The sequence below is a fragment of the Phascolarctos cinereus genome, unplaced genomic scaffold (assembly GCF_003287225.1).
Source record: "Phascolarctos cinereus isolate Bilbo 61053 unplaced genomic scaffold, phaCin_HiC Scaffold_3;HRSCAF=262, whole genome shotgun sequence".
NCBI lineage: Eukaryota > Metazoa > Chordata > Mammalia > Diprotodontia > Phascolarctidae > Phascolarctos > Phascolarctos cinereus.
The window spans coordinates 186154467-186169998 of record NW_027555736.1 but is presented as its reverse complement, the minus strand read 5'-3'; the positions used below and the strand labels follow the sequence as shown (position 1 = coordinate 186169998).

General features: G+C 41.4%; 1 protein-coding gene across 5 annotated transcripts in view; it reads left to right on the top strand.

The window, feature by feature from the left end:
• The first annotated feature begins 9821 nt into the window (after window positions 1–9821).
• Window positions 9822–15532, top strand: part of RPAP1 (RNA polymerase II associated protein 1) — a 29415-nt gene continuing 23704 nt past the window's right edge. The window contains exons 1-2 of one of the 5 annotated variants that reach the window (XM_021009323.2): window positions 9823–9877; window positions 10347–10564. The gene's annotated coding sequence lies outside the window, so the exon portion shown is untranslated. The other 4 variants (XM_021009324.2, XM_021009325.2, XM_021009326.2 and 1 more) reach the window with 4 other exon arrangements.

Below are 15532 nucleotides of genomic sequence, written 5' to 3'. Positions count from 1 at the left end.
ATTCAGGCTCCATAATTCTTTCTCTGGATGTGGATAGCATTTTCCATCATGACTCTTCAGGAGATGTCTTAGATCACGCATTTCTGAGAAAGTTAGTAATCATACAATGTGGCTGTTGCTGTGTACAATATTCTCCTGGTTCCGCTTGCTTCACTCAGCATCAGTTCATATAAATCTTTCCAGGGGGCAGCAAGGTGGCACAGTGGATAGAGCACTGGCCCTGGATTCAAGAGGACCTGAGTTCAAATCCGGCCTCAGACACAATAACACTTACTAGCTGTGTGACCCTGGGCAAGTCACTTAACCCCAATGCCTAGCGAAAAAAACAACAACAAAAAAAGCCATATAAATCTTTCCAGGTTTTTCTGAAATCAGCCTGCTCATCATTTCTTATGAAACAATAGCATTCCATTACATTCATATGCCACAATTTGTTCAGCCATTCCCCAATTGATGGGCATCCCCTCAATTTCCAATTCTTTGCCACCACAAAAAGGGCTGCTTTAACTATTTTTGTGCAGGTGGGTCCTTTTCCTGTTTTTATGATCTCTTTGGGATACAGACCTAGTAGTGGTATTGCTGAATCAAAGGGTATGTACAGCTTGATTGCCCTTTTGGCAGAGTTCCAAATTGCTCTTCAGAATGGTTGGATCAGTTCACAACCCCACCAACAATGCATTAGTGTTCCAATTTTCCCACATCTTCTCCAACATTTGTCATTTTCCGGTTTTATCATGTTAGCCAATCTGATAGGTATAATGTGGTACCTCAGAGTTGTTTTAATTTGCATTTCTCTAAACAATAGTGGCTTAGAACATTTTTTTTCATATGACTATAGATAGCTTTAATTTTTTAAAATTTTATTTATTTTTTTTTTCGGTGAGGCGGTTGGGGTTAAGTGACTTGCCTAGAGTCACATAGCTAGTGAGTGTTATGTGTCTGAGGCCGGATTTGAACTCAGGTACTCCTGACTTCAGGGCCAGTGCTCTATCCATTGTGCCACCCAGCTGCCCCAATAGCTTTAATTTCTTCATCTGAAAACTCCCTGTTCATATCCTTTCCACCACTGTGTCCCTTAGTCTGCCCTGATTTCTATTAGCCCCCTCCCTTTTCTTCCCCTTTACCCTTACTACTTCTTCCCTCCTTTCTATTCACTCCCTCCCTTTTCTTTTCCCTTTGCCCTCCTATTTCCTATAGGGTAAGTTAGATTTCTATACCTAACTGATTATGTTATTCACTCTTTGAACCAAACCTGATGAGAGTAAGGTTCAAACAATGTTCATCTCCCTCCCTTCTTTCCCTTTACTGTAATAGATTTTTGTGCCTTTTCGTGTGATATAATTTGCCTTTGTCTGCCTCCTCCTTTCCTCTTCTCCCAGTACAATCCCTTTTCACCACCTAATTAGATTTTTTATCATCACATCAAAGTCAACTTTACCCATGCCCTCTGTCTATGTATACTCCTTCTAAATGTCATAATAACAATACAGTTCTCAAGAGTAACAAGTGTCATTTTCCCTTGTAGGGATGTAAATAGTTTGCCCTTATTAAAACATGTTGTTGTTTTTTTCTTTCCTGTTTACTTTTTTATGCCTGTCTTGAGTCTTGTATTTGAAGATGAAATTTTCTGTTGAGCTCTGGTCTTTTCATCAGGCAGGTTTGGAAGTCCCCGATTTCATTGAATATACATCTTCTCCCCTGAAAGATTATGCTCAATTTCGCTGGGTTGCCTGTCCGTATTCTTTGACCATTTATCAATTGGGGAATGGCTTCTATTCTTTTTTTTTTTTGTGGGGCAATCGGGGTTAAGTGACTTGCCCAGGGCCACACAGCTAGTAAGTGTCAAGTGTCTGAGGCCAGATTTGAACTCAGGTCCTCATGACTCCAAGGCCAGAGCTCTATCCACTCCATTATCTAGCTGCCCCTTTGGCTTGTATTCTTATAAATTTGATTCAGTTCTCTATATATTTTAGAAGTGAGGCTTTTATCAGAGACACTGGCTGTAAAAATTGTTTCCCAGCTTTCTGCTTCCCTCCTAATATTGGTTGCATTGGCTTTGTTTGTGCAAAAACTCTTTAATTTAGTATAATTAAAATTATTCATTTTGCATTTCATAATATTCTCTGTCTCTTGTTTGGTTATAAATTCTTCCATTTTCCATAGATCTAACAGGTAAACTATTCCTTCCTCTCCTAATTTGCTTATGGTATCACCATTTATGTCTAAATCATATACCCATTTTGACCTTATCTTGGTATATGGTATAAGATGTTGATCTATGCCTAGTTTCTGCCATTCTATTTTCCAGTTTTCCCAGCAGTTTTTGTCAAATAGTGAGTTCTTATCCCAGAAGCTGGAATCTTTGGGTTTATCGAACAGTATATTACTATAATCATTGACTACTGTGTCTTGTGTAACTAGCTTATTCCACTGATCCACCACTCTATTTCTTATCCAATACCAAGTAGGTCTGATGATTGTTGCTTTATAACACCGTTTTAGATTTGGTACAGCTAGGCCACCTTCCCTTGCATTTCTTTTCGTTAGTTCCCTTGATATTCTGGGCCTGTTGTTCTTCCAGATGAATTTTGTTTTTATTTTTTTAGTTCTATATAATATTTTTGGTAGTTTGATTGGTATGGCACTGAATAAGTAAATCGATTTAGGTGGAATTGTCATTTTTATTATATTAGCTCGGGCTACCCATGAGCAATTGATATTTTTCCAATTATTTAGATCTGACTTTATTTGTATAACATTCACTTTTGATTTTTTTGTTGTTGTTGTTCTTTGGGTTTACATGGTTATAGTTATTGTGTATGTTGTTTTCTTTGTTCTGCTCACTTCAGTCTATATCCATTCATGTAGATCTTTCCGTGTTTTTTCTGTATTCATCTCACACATCATTTCTTACAGCACAGTAGTATACCATTATATTCATGTACCACAAGTTGTTTAGCCATTTTCCAGTTTTCAATTTCCAATCAACTTTGTTTTCATTTCTTTGTTATCACAAAAAAGTGCAACTAGAAATATTTTTGTTGTGTATGGGGACTTCTTCTTATCAATGGACTTCTTAGAGCATGAGCCTAGTAGAGAAAGATTTATTTTTTCTTAAGTGGTCTAGTCACATTTGAGAGTGAGGGATGACAGAGAGACTCCCAGAATTCTCCATTGATATACTCAGAGATGTCAGGAGAAATCCTACTGAAAAGGAAAACATCTACTGGCTATGGATATTGTATGAGAGGATGTGGACAAGAGTCTAGCAAGATGGGCAGACATAGCTGGGTTTTTTTATTATTATTTTAATTTTATTATTTTAAATTTTTCTCATAAATAGGTTTCCACTGGCATCCAAATTAATGAGGTCATAGATACATTTGAGGTCTGTCATGCTATCTAATGTCAGCTATTATTATTAGTCTTTAAGGTCCCTACTAGGTCATAGGATCATAAAAATTATGATACTGTATGTGAGGGGATGTATATAAATCATCCTTGTGAGGTGGATATGAATGTGAAGGAGAGTGCCTATTTTTGTGGACATTATTATGAAATAATTCTGTTAGGTTTTGTGGCTGGATAGGGAGAAAATTTATGTGTACGTGACTGGGGGAGGTTGCTTGTACAATATATGCTAATAAAAGCTCCCTCCACTTCAAAAATTCATTGCTTGGAAGGAGTCTAATCAAATCAACAGGAAATGTATTTGGCCAAATGCAGCAGCAACAGCAGCTGTCCTAGGAGTTCTTGTCCTTAGAACATAGTCCAGAGCCAGACCTGGATAATCCCATGGGAACATGGAGGTGCCGTGGAGGGCTGTGTGAGCGGGCAGGGGCAGGAACAAGCCCTTTTAAAGCTTAGAACCAAACTCAGAAACCATGCTAGACTGCTGGGCAGCTCTATGTCTCTCCTTTCTAATCCAAGGGGTCCTGACTCTGCCACAGGTCTTACTTGAGACAACTACTACAAATAGCTCCTGAGTCAAGTCATATGAAACTTTAGTTGGGGGTCATGGAGAATACTGTCCCATGTGGGAAGGGGAGAATAGAGGCTCTGGGACCCTGGAGAGATTATATGGAAGGGGACAGAGCAAGGTGGGTTGCTGCACATTTTCTTTTATTTCTAAATATATTCTTGATATCTTTGATTCTTACATCATTTATATTTCCTAATACAGTTCTTTCTTCTTTCCCAGAGAGCCAGACCTCACCCTTGTATCAAAAAAATGAAAAAGAAAGAAAAATCAGTAAAAATGATGAATCTGTAGTGTACACACTGCTCCCCACCCATCAATCCCCACTTCTAGAAAGAAGGGAGGGAGTTACATTTTCTTATCTCTTCTCCGGGGTCCAAGTTTGGTCATTATAATTACAGAATTTGGTTTCAATTTTTGTTGTCATTGGTGTTTCCATTACAGCGAAGTGTGCATTATTTTCTTCCTTCTCCTTCCCTTTGCGTCAGTCCACATATGATCCTATGCTTATCTTATGGAGCAGTAAGACTTCCTATTTTAGCTAATTATTTTACTAATTAGTTACTAAGTTCTGTTGTTTCTACGTGCTGAAGGACTAGAAGCACTGCCAGTGCCCTCTAATCTTGGCTTCTTCTAAATAGGGGCTCTGGGATAAAGGAGCTGATGTCCCACCCGAGTTACTGCTCTTCTCTCCCATCTGCTGTTCTGGTGGGCTTTTTGTCCCAGAATGAAACAGATTGTGTCTCAGTTAATATAAGGCTCTGAAAGGAACAGAGAAAAAGTTGGACATAGAAACCAATGTTTCAGAATAGCAGGATTTGCTGGTTTTCTAATAGCAAGCTTCCAGCAGGTACTAGGGTATCTGTTTAATGTTCTCAGTGTTAATGTCTACCCTTCAGTTGCCAGGTCAATGGGGAACCACACCCTATCCTGGTACCCTGAGAGGCTAAGACAGAGTGTATTCTCCATTAGGGTTTGGGTTTGCCTCAGTCCACATTTATCTTGCCCTATCTCACTAAGGAGTGAGAATTAAGGACTTCTCTATTAGGGAGGACAGGTCCTCATAATGCAAGGCACTTTTGTTCATGAGGCAGATAGGAGGCTCAGTGGATAGAGTGCCAGGCCTGGAGTCAGGAAGATTCATCTTCCTAAATTCAAATCTACTAGGTCTAGTAGGTCAAATCTAGTAGGTCACACCTACTAGTTGTGTGACCCTGGGCAAGTCACTTAATCCTGTTTGCCTCAGTTTTCTCATCTGGAAAATGAGTTGATGAAGGAAATGGCAAACCATTCCAGTATCTTTGCTAAGGAAATGTAGTCACAAAGAGTAGAACACAACTGAAAAATGATCGAACAACAATGAAACCTATGCTCACGGCAAGGCTAGCCAAAGTCAGCAGCCACCCATTCTGTGATTTTAGAATCTGCAACTTTCACCTGCTCATTGATGAAATGGCAAAACAAGAGACCAAATTTTTCGTTCTCCTCTCCATCTATACTATTTTGGTTGGTGAACTTATCTGTTCCTGTCGATCCGATGATCGTCTCTCTGAAAGATGATTCTCATATCTTCTTATCCAACCCTAACCTTTCTTCTGACCTTCAGTCTCAAATATCCAAAGTGCCCATTGGACATCTTGAACTGGATGTCTTTGACGTGTCCAAGAACCAAACCCCCAAATCTGCTCCGTTTCCCAACTTTCCTATTATTGTCGAGTCATTCTCCCAATCCCCCCGGTGTACAATTTGGGCATCATCCTTGACTCCTCACTCTCTCTTATTCCACCTATCCAATCACTTGCCAAGTCCAGCAGATTCTGCCTTCACAACATCCCTCATATGCTCCCTCTTCTCTCCTCAGACTCTGCCACCACTCTGGCTCAGGCCCTCATCACCTCACACCTGGACTATTGCAATAACCTGCTGGTTGTTCTCCCTACCTCAAGTCTCTCCCCTCTACAATCCATCCTCCCCTCAGCTATCACACTGGTCTTACTAAAGTTTATACCAGAGGTGCTAGTCCTCCCCGAGCACCTTTTTTCAGGACTGCTCATCCACCTTTGGTGTCTACCTGTCACCCAACTCTCACCTGTGGCTCCAAGAAGTTGCAGCATGCCAGCCTGGTAAAAACCACTGCAGCAGATGGGCTTAACCAGGTGGAGGGTAACTGACAGGCCCTAAAACTGTCAGTGAGTTAGGGAGATGTCTACCCCAAGCATATGAAGACATGCCCCAGAAGAACGGGTGGATGAGAACAATTTATTCCAATGGTGGCCATGAAGGAGGCTGAAGTAGCCACTGTGGTGAGCTTCGAGCTTGGTTAGACATTGAAGATGCCAGGGTCATCCACTGCCACCCAGCCATCACTAGTTGTCTTGATTTTTGTCTTGCCCCTGGACTTTGGGGGCCCTGGAAGAGAGAGTGAGGCTGATGACTTTGTGCAGCTCCACCTCACTTAAATCCAGCTCACTCAAAAGCCAAGGCATCACCAACCATCCGCTATTTTCTGTATGCTGACCCCAGCATCGTGATGTCGTTGGTCCTCTTCAAAAATGAAGGACCAACAAAAACAGCATCTGAAGCTTAAGTCTGACTCTAATTCATTCAACTCTAGTGGCTCCTTATTAGCTCCAGGACCAATTGTAAAATCTCTTTTTAGGCTTTCAAAGCCCTTTATAAAATGTCTCCTTTCTAACTTTCTAGTCTTTTTCTACTTTACTCCCTTCAGTGTACTTTATGATCCAGTGACATTAACCTTCTTGCTATTTTTCTCTCACAACACCCTACCTCCTGACTGTGCATTTTCACAGGGTGGCCCTTATGCCTAGATGTCCTCCTGCCTCATCTCCACTTTCTGACTTCCCTGGCTTTCTTCAAGTCCCAGCTAAAATTCCACCTTCTACAAGAAGCTTTTCCCAATGGATCTTAATGTTAGTGCCTTTCTTCTGTTGATTATCTACAATTAGGGGCAGCTAGGTGGCGAAGTGGATAGAACAATGGCCTTAGAGGCAGGAGGACCTGAGTTCAAATCCAGCCTCAGACCAAACACTTGACACTTACTAGCTGTGTGACCCTGGGCAAGTCACTTAACCCCAATTGCCCTTAAAAAAATAGAATTGTGAGTTGATTATCTATAATTTATCCTGTCTATAGCCCTTTTATACAGAGCTATTTACTCTTTGTCTCCCTCGAGCTCCTTGAGAACAAGGATTGTCTTTTGCCTTTCTTTGTGTCATCAGTGCTTAGTACGGTGCCTGGCACATAGTAGGCAGTTAACAAACACTTTACTAGCTGTGTGACTGTGGGCAAGTCACTTAACCCTGTTTGCCTCCGTTCCTCATTTGTAAAATAAACCGGAGAAGGAATGGCAAACCACCCCAGTATCTTTACCAAGAAAACCCCAAATAGGGTCACGAAGAGTTGGACACGATTGAAAAATGACTGAAAAATAACAACAAAAAAATGATTGCAGACTTGATTTGGCTTGACTTCATTTTACAATTAAGAGTAAGACTTAAAATGCAAATACTCCTGGGGACTGGAGAGACTGAGACCAGATGTGTTCCAATCAATTAATCGTTTATTAATTGTCTAATATGTGCCAAGTACTGTGTTAGTCTCTGAGAATACAAAGACAAAAAGCTAAATAATAATAACTATCATTTATATAGCACTTTAAGCTTTCCAAAATGTTTCCTGTTCTCTTCTTTGATCCTCACAACAGCCCTGGCCTCCGAGGCAGGTGCTATTATTATCCCTATCTTACAGATGAGGAAATTGATACAGACAGAAGGAAAGTGACTCACCTAGGGTCACATGGCTAGTTAGTGTCTGATGCTGGATTTGAACTCAGTAGTCTTAGGTCCATGTGAGCATATGACAACCTGAACATGTATAGGTATAGACAAAATACAAAATGTTCCCAAAATCTTAATGCAGTTTCAAAGCCTATTAAAGCCTAAAACTATTCTAAGACTTTGGGGACATCTTGTAGCTATGGGTTGATTTTTTCCCCTAGCACCTGAGTAGATGTGGCTTTACAAAGAGAAAGAAAGAGGGTACTGGAGATGCTGAATGATTTACTTATATCTGAAAATGTAGTTATTTTGTATAATGCATATACATTTGTCTGGGCCCCTCATCTCTATGGCCCAAGGACTTGTCCTTTAGGATTTTTAAGATATGGTTCTGTTTCATTACTGGGAAAAATAGGACTTGGGGTCCCACTGAGGGTAGAATCAGACTACACCCAGATCCTAAGGAAAACCTTGAACTTACCTAAGGTGCTTCTAAAATACTTTGGCCACAGTCATCTTCCTCGGATCCACACACCTTGACCCTAAGGATGCAGATTGACTGATGGGGGCTGCCCTATTTCCCCAACCTCCCTCTCTCCCATCCCCTCTCATACTCAATAATATAACAGAAAGAATTATATAGATCACATTTATACAGTGCTTTTTCAGCTACAAAAATCTTTTTTCACAAAAACTCAGGTGGGTCTGTGTGAATAAGGTGAGTTGTTAATGGTCATGGTTATTTATATTGGGGGGGATGACAGTAGAGGTATAGATTTGGGAAAGCGAGTGGATGTCTGAATCCATCTGAGATTCAGTGTAACCAGTGGTGTCATCCATGGAAATGCATAGGTACTGATGAAAATGCACATGTACATCAAGGTGTTATCAAGCTTGGGGATACTGTCTTTAAGAGCCAGGAATATATCACCTTGGTATTTGCACTTCCAGGACTTGGCACATTTGGAGTAGAGAAGACTGTTGGGGTGCCAGACCTGTAATTTCATGGGTATAGAGAATTTCCCAGGAAGATCCAAGGAGAGATGCCTGTAGGCAGAATCCAGCCCGAAATCTGAGATCCTATGGATAGAGAGCCCTGTTATACTCCTTTTACAGATAAGGAAACTGACAGGCACCACACTAAGTGTTTTACAAATATCTCATTTGACCCACAAAACCCCCCTAGGAGGTAAGTGTTACTATTTGCACCTGAGGAAACTGAGGCAGACAGAAGTTAAGTGACTTAACCAGGTCACACAGCTAATAAATGTCTAAGGCGAGATTTGAATTCAGGTCTTCCTGACTCCAGGTCCAGTGTTTTATCCACTGCATCATCTAACTAGCAGTTGGAGGGAGCAGGAAAGGCTTCAAGCAGGAGATGATGCCTGGGACTCTTTGATGTGGAGGTAAGGAAAGTATGTTCCAGGCATGAGGTAGGGGCAGTGCAAAAGGATGGAGATGAGAAATGGATGGTGAGCGTTAAAAAAGAGAGAAAAGGCCAGTTTGGCTGTGGGAGGGGGAGTCAACAAAGCTGAAGCCAGGATGTTTAAGGAAGGACATGGCATATGCAGGTAGCTGAGTGCAAACTCATGTGTGACATGTATGTGTGTGTGTGTGTGTGTGTACCTATATAGGTATACATACACACACATATACCTATATATGTATACACACAGGTATATGTATGTCTATGTATATATTTACATGTATATGTACATATATGTGTGTATATTCCTATCTATCTCTATCTCTATCTCTATCTCTATCTCTATCTCTATCTCTATCTCTATCTCTATCTCTATCTCTATCTCTATCTCTATCTCTATGTACATCTATATCTAGGCGGCTCCTGATCCCTCCAGATTCATTCCAAGGGCACTGAAGAGCTGCAGCACGAAGGCCGCCTACTCCTGCGTTGCTGGAGAGCACAACTCCCGGTCCCGCCCATCATGTCGTTATCGCTAGCCTCGCCACGCCTCCCGGGCGGATCTGTTTCCGAGAGGGGAGGAGCCCGGGGCTGCGGGGCGGAAGTACTTCCTTGGCAGCGGAAGTGATTGCTACTGTGGGGCAAGATGGCGGCACCCAGCGGGGCCTGAAGCAGGTTAGGTGGGCATCTCAAGCGGTCTGTTTCCCGGGTGGAACTTCAGCCTCGGTCCCCGGCTCTGGTGCAGAGCTGGGCATCCACTACCTGGCTCATTTGCCCGATTCTGGCGCCTTCTTTTTGGGACACCCGCGGGTCCGCAAGGGAGAGTGGGGGGTGAGAGCGCCTTCCCCGCCCGGGAAGCGTGGAGAGCCAGCGGAGACCTCCGGGACTCCGGGTGGGAAGGAGAAGCCTGGGAGCTCGCCCCTACGGCTCGTGGCGTTCTGCGGCTCTTCCGCCCCATGGGATTTGCATTAATCCCATTATTTCCTTTTGAGTTTTCTGGTCTACACCGCCTAGAGTTAATCTTTTGCAAGATAAAGCCCCAGTTCAATTGAGCAAGCATTTAGTGAGCGCTTACTATATGCGTGTCCCCTACTTTAGGGCAGGGACTGTGTTTTTATCTTCTTTTTTGTTGTTGCTTCCCCAGCACTTGGCATAGTGCCTACCTCATAGGAAACGCTTCATAAATATTTGTGGAACGACTGATAGTACATATAAAAACAGAACGATCGATTTCTGGACCCTAGGAGCTTTTCTTTCACTAAAAACGACTTGAAAAAAGAAACAAAGAGAAACGATTTTTAACACCCAATCAACAAACATTGATTAAGAAGAACCATTTATTAACGTCTCATTTTGTGCCAGGTACTGTGCTAAGTGCTTTACAGATATTAACCTCCTTTGGCCCTGCTCTTATCCCCGTTTTACAGCTGAGGAATCTGAGGCAGATGAGTTAAGTGACTTGCCCTGGATCATGTAGCTTAGTTGGTGTCTGAAGTCAAAGAAAGTCTTCTGACTAAAGACCTAACATTTTGCTGCTCCACTTGCCTGTTCTGAGTCAACCGTGTGCCGGTGTTGGGCTAGACGTGAAGATAAATATAAAAAAGTGAAAGTCTCCAACCTCAAGGAGTAAATTGTAATTCTTTTTATTCTGGGAGTTATCATGAGCCAAACCTTAGAGTTAGAATTTGTGGGCAGCTTGTAATTTGCAGAGTGCTGTCTGGACAGTCTCTATTAAGGCAGTTGGAACTCAATTTCGGATCACTTAGGCTCCTTTGAAAATTAAGGAAAATAGCTTATGTTATTGCAGTGTGGTGTAATGGGTATTGGATTACTGGGGTGAGATTCAAGTCTTGGCACTGGCATTTATAAGCCATGTGATCTTGGTCTAGTCTAGTCCCTTCTCTGAGCTTCAGTTTCTCAGCAGAATGGAGTGAGGACGTAGTCAGGGAGAGAAAAGATACTTTATCTCTGTGGTTGCTTCAAGGTTTAGTGTCTTGAGAGCAGCTAGGTGGTACAGTGGATAGAGCACCAGCCTGAAGTCAGGAGTCCATGAGTTCAAATCTGGCCTCAGACCAAACACTTGACAGTGGCTGTGTGACCTTGGGCAAGTCACTTAACCCCAATCGCCTAAAAACAAAACAAAAAATAACAAGATTTAACATCTCTTCTGATTTAAATTTCCCAAGTTAGAGTTGTACTTTTATGGGGGAGGATACACGAAAGACTTGTCAACACTTGGGTTTTTGTTGTTGAAATATATACTACGTTTGTAGTTTTGTCCCAACAATAAAAATTGGTTGTGTTTACTGTGTGGCAGGCACTATGCGAAATCCTGGGGGTTTTGTTGTTTCTGTGTTGGTTCATTCATGTCTGACTCTTAGTGAAAGTCATTTGGCATTTTCTTGGCAAAAATATTGGTTTGCCATTTCTTTCTCCAGCTTATCTTACAGAAAAAGAAACTGAGGCAAACAGGGTTTAAGTGACTTGCCCAGGGTCACACAGCTAGTAAGTGTGTCTGACGCTTGATTTGAACTCATGTCTTCCTGACTCCAGGCCTGGCGTCTATCCAGTGGGCCCGTTAGCTGCTGGGGATACAAAGACAAAGACAAAGACCCTACCCTCAAGTTGCTCGTATTTTAATCTGAGAGTTATGGCCTTTATGGTTGTTTTGGTTAGGGGAGTCACAGGGCGACTGAGAGGAGCCTTAGAATTGATTAATATGGAATGTTCATTGTAAGGGGAAGCGGAGAGGGAGAAAAGGTATCCACTGAGCAGCATTCTGTGAAGATGTCCAGTGAGCAGCAGCACTATGGGTTTGTGTAGTTATGGAGAACTTCAACCAATCAAGATTGAAGGAGCACCAGGGTGCAACTTGGAGAGCCAGGTCAGAGGCAAGGAGGCATAGGAGGAAGATGACTGGAAAGTGGGTGTTCTTTTCACGGTACCATGCAGTTATATAATAGCAAACAGTGCCTTTTTTCCCCACTTATGTAGGACCAGCTTGGGATGCCTGCCTTTTCTGAAGTAAGCAGCCTACCTACCTGTGGGTGTTTTGTTCAGTTGATCTATAAATATTCATTTAATGCTTACAGTGAGCAAGCTGCTTTACAAAATACAAGCCCTGGAAAGATATGGTCCTTACCAAATAAGAATTTAGAATCCCAAACTCTATACATTTTGGACCAAGTGGATAGATCAGAGCAGTCAAACTTTTTTTCTGGCATTTAAGGCCTTGTGAAATTTGTTGCTAATTACCTGCCCTCCCAACCTTCCTCCACCCCCTACCCCCATTTTTCTCCTAGAAGCATGTTGTTGTAGTGGAAAGAATTCTGGTTTTGAAGTCCTTTCTAGATGGTCAGACCAGGCATTTTTTAGTGTCTCTCTTGCAGGGGGCTCTGCATTGTTCTGGAGCTTGATACAACCAGCATAAAAACAGGAACCTCTAGAACACAGGTTTCTTAAATTTTTTTTGTTTCATGGACACCTTTTGAAGTCTGGTGAAGCCTATGGACCCCTTCTCAGGAAAATGTTTTTAAGTACATAAAATTAAATACATAGGATGACAAAAGAAACCAATTATACTGAAATACAGTGTGTGTGTATACATGCACATATATATGTATATATTGTGTTTGTGTGTGTATGTGTGTGTATCTCTCACAGACCCCTAAGTTAACAACCCCTGCTGGAGAAAACCTCACTGTTCTTCACCATGGGTTCTGTGCTAGACCTTCATCATACCTTTGGCTTTCATAATCTCCCTGTTATTAATATACTAATGATTAGAGAGTTATTGAACATGGTTGTCTCTATTGTTATATCTTTCAAGAAATCTTAAATGATTTTATTGTGTGGGTGGGAAGAGAACCCATCCATTTTGAAGACCAGTCAAAGGAGAATAGAACTCTTTTTCCAAAATACCCTATCCTTATTAATTCTGTTCTCCATAAAACCAAAGCCAGAAATGGAAACAACCTAAAAACTTTTTAAAAGGGATAAAAATACCAAAACAATTTTGGGGGATGATAGTAAAGGGTAGCACTTTGCTCTACTGAGTCAAATGATTTTTAAATAATAAGGATTAAGAGCAGTGGGATCTTATGTTCCCTGGATCTTTTGGGCAGTTGTGTATTGGTAAAGATGTGGTCCGTCACTTGTGAAAGCCTGTTTCCTGGTTAATATCCTCATTGAACACGTCTTCAATGTGTGTGAAGATGATTCTCATAAAAATTTTATATAGAAGGGAAAGTAGGACAGATAGGTTCATGGCTGTCAATGTTCTCTCTCTTATCTTTTTTTCCCCTTATTAACAAGATTTTTTACTACACCATTGGTATCTTCTCCTTCAGACACCTTGTGATTTTATCAGTGCCCTCACAATGGTGTCACCTTCAGCACAGCTCTCCTTTATGAGCACTTGGTCAGATTTTGGCTGGTTTTTTCAGCTTTGTTCCCCTTCAGTGTTATTTCTACCTCCTCTCTAAACTAATCTGAGACTGTGATGTTAGAGTCTGACTGTGGTAGCTATACTGGCCCGTAATATCCTTTAATAACAAACAGAAAAGTTTGTTATAAAAATCTTTGCAGTTCTTTTCCATTTTTATTTTGTGTTGTTCTCCTTCATTTTTGTCCTTAAATTCCCCTGAGTAACGGCTTGGTTTCGTCTCTTACAAAGCTTTCTTTAAAATGATTTTAATCTCCACTGTTTTCTTTGCTTTATGAGGTAATACTGCTAATAATCTTCCATCCTCTTTGATCGTAAAACGTTTTTTTTTCTCCCACCCCCTGAACTTGTTTTGGTATTTTTCTCCCCTTTAAAAATTTTTTAAAATTGTTTCTAGTTCTGGTTTCGGTTTTATGGAGAACAGAATTAACAAGAATTAGGCATTGTGAAAAAGAGCTTTAGTCTCCTCTGCCTGCCTTTCTAAATTTCCTGTACCCTCCATCCTGCTTATCCAACGGTCTTCCTAAATCCTTCCCAATTATACATCTGCTCTAGTAAGTCAAGTCTCCTCACTATTGCTTATAAATTAACCATGCTGAGTCCTGTTTGTATACCTTTATTCATTCTGTATCCTGTCCAGTCCAAGGTGTATTAAGTGCCAACTATGTGCAAAGTGCTGGGTTAGTAGCTGGGGGTGCAAAGTCAAGAAGAAAAACAGTCTGCAGCAGAATACAACATGTATAAATACATAGATGATAATTTGAGGGAAGAAAAGGCATTAATAGCTGGGGGTAGGCGGTAGCCCCTGACGTGAGCCTTAAATGAAACTAGAGAGGTAGAAATGTGGAAGGCACCTTGTTTTGTAACAGTCCTCTGGCATAAGGGAGTCTCTTCTGGGAAGATGTAGGACTCCCCTGTTGACCCTTGCTTTCTGTAATTGAGTTCTCTGTGCCCCTCCTCTCCCAGTGTAGGTGCTACTGTTAGTAGGTTAAGTCCTTGTCTGGATACCCAGTTTATGCCTTAAGGAAAGGTGCATGGGCCAGGCAGAGACATGGGGGGAAACAACCCTTTAATGAGTTTGTGTGCTGAGAATAGCATATGAAAATGGTGGGAGTCAGTCCAATGCAAAGCTTTATTGCAAGCAGTGGGGAAGAGAGGAGAGGGAAGAGAGGAAAAGGATACCCACACATAACACATATACACATTAACATAGAGCATAACTCATGTTAAGAGCAGCTTTCCATTAGGAAGCATATAGACATGGGTCTATTGAGCAGGAGGGGGATGCTCAGCAGGAAGGTATGTTCCTGCTGGAGGGGACTCCAGCAGGAGTGAAGTTCTTATACTCTGATTTTGGGTGGCCCTCTTGGGGTCAAGGCAAAATATTATTTTGGAAGGTTTTTTATTAGGGAAAAAAAACAAACTGGTAGTAGACAAAATATTATTTTGAGGGATTATCAGGGAGAAAAACAAGCTGGTGGTAGATGAAATATTTTTGAAGGACATAGCTGTACCAACCTTCAAAAAAATGTTATTGTCAGTATTTTTCCACGAGTGTGTTCTATAAGCTTACAGCCTTCCTTAAGGGGAGACTGTCACGGTCTCAAGACCATCAGGGCAAGTCTTATAATACACAAATCAACGGCATTGAAATAGGAGAACCAGATACTAAGTTCAGGTAAAAGTAAGTCCAGTATGATTGAAACATAGAGTATGTAAAGTGAAGTAATGTGGTATAAGCCTGAAAAAGCTGGCTGAAGCATGGTTGTGAAAGATTTTAAATACCAATCAGGGAGTTTGTATTTTATTCTAAGGTGGTAAGATGGGGCAGCTAGGGGGCACAGTGGATAGAGCACTGGCCCTGGAGTCAGGAGGACCTGAGTTCA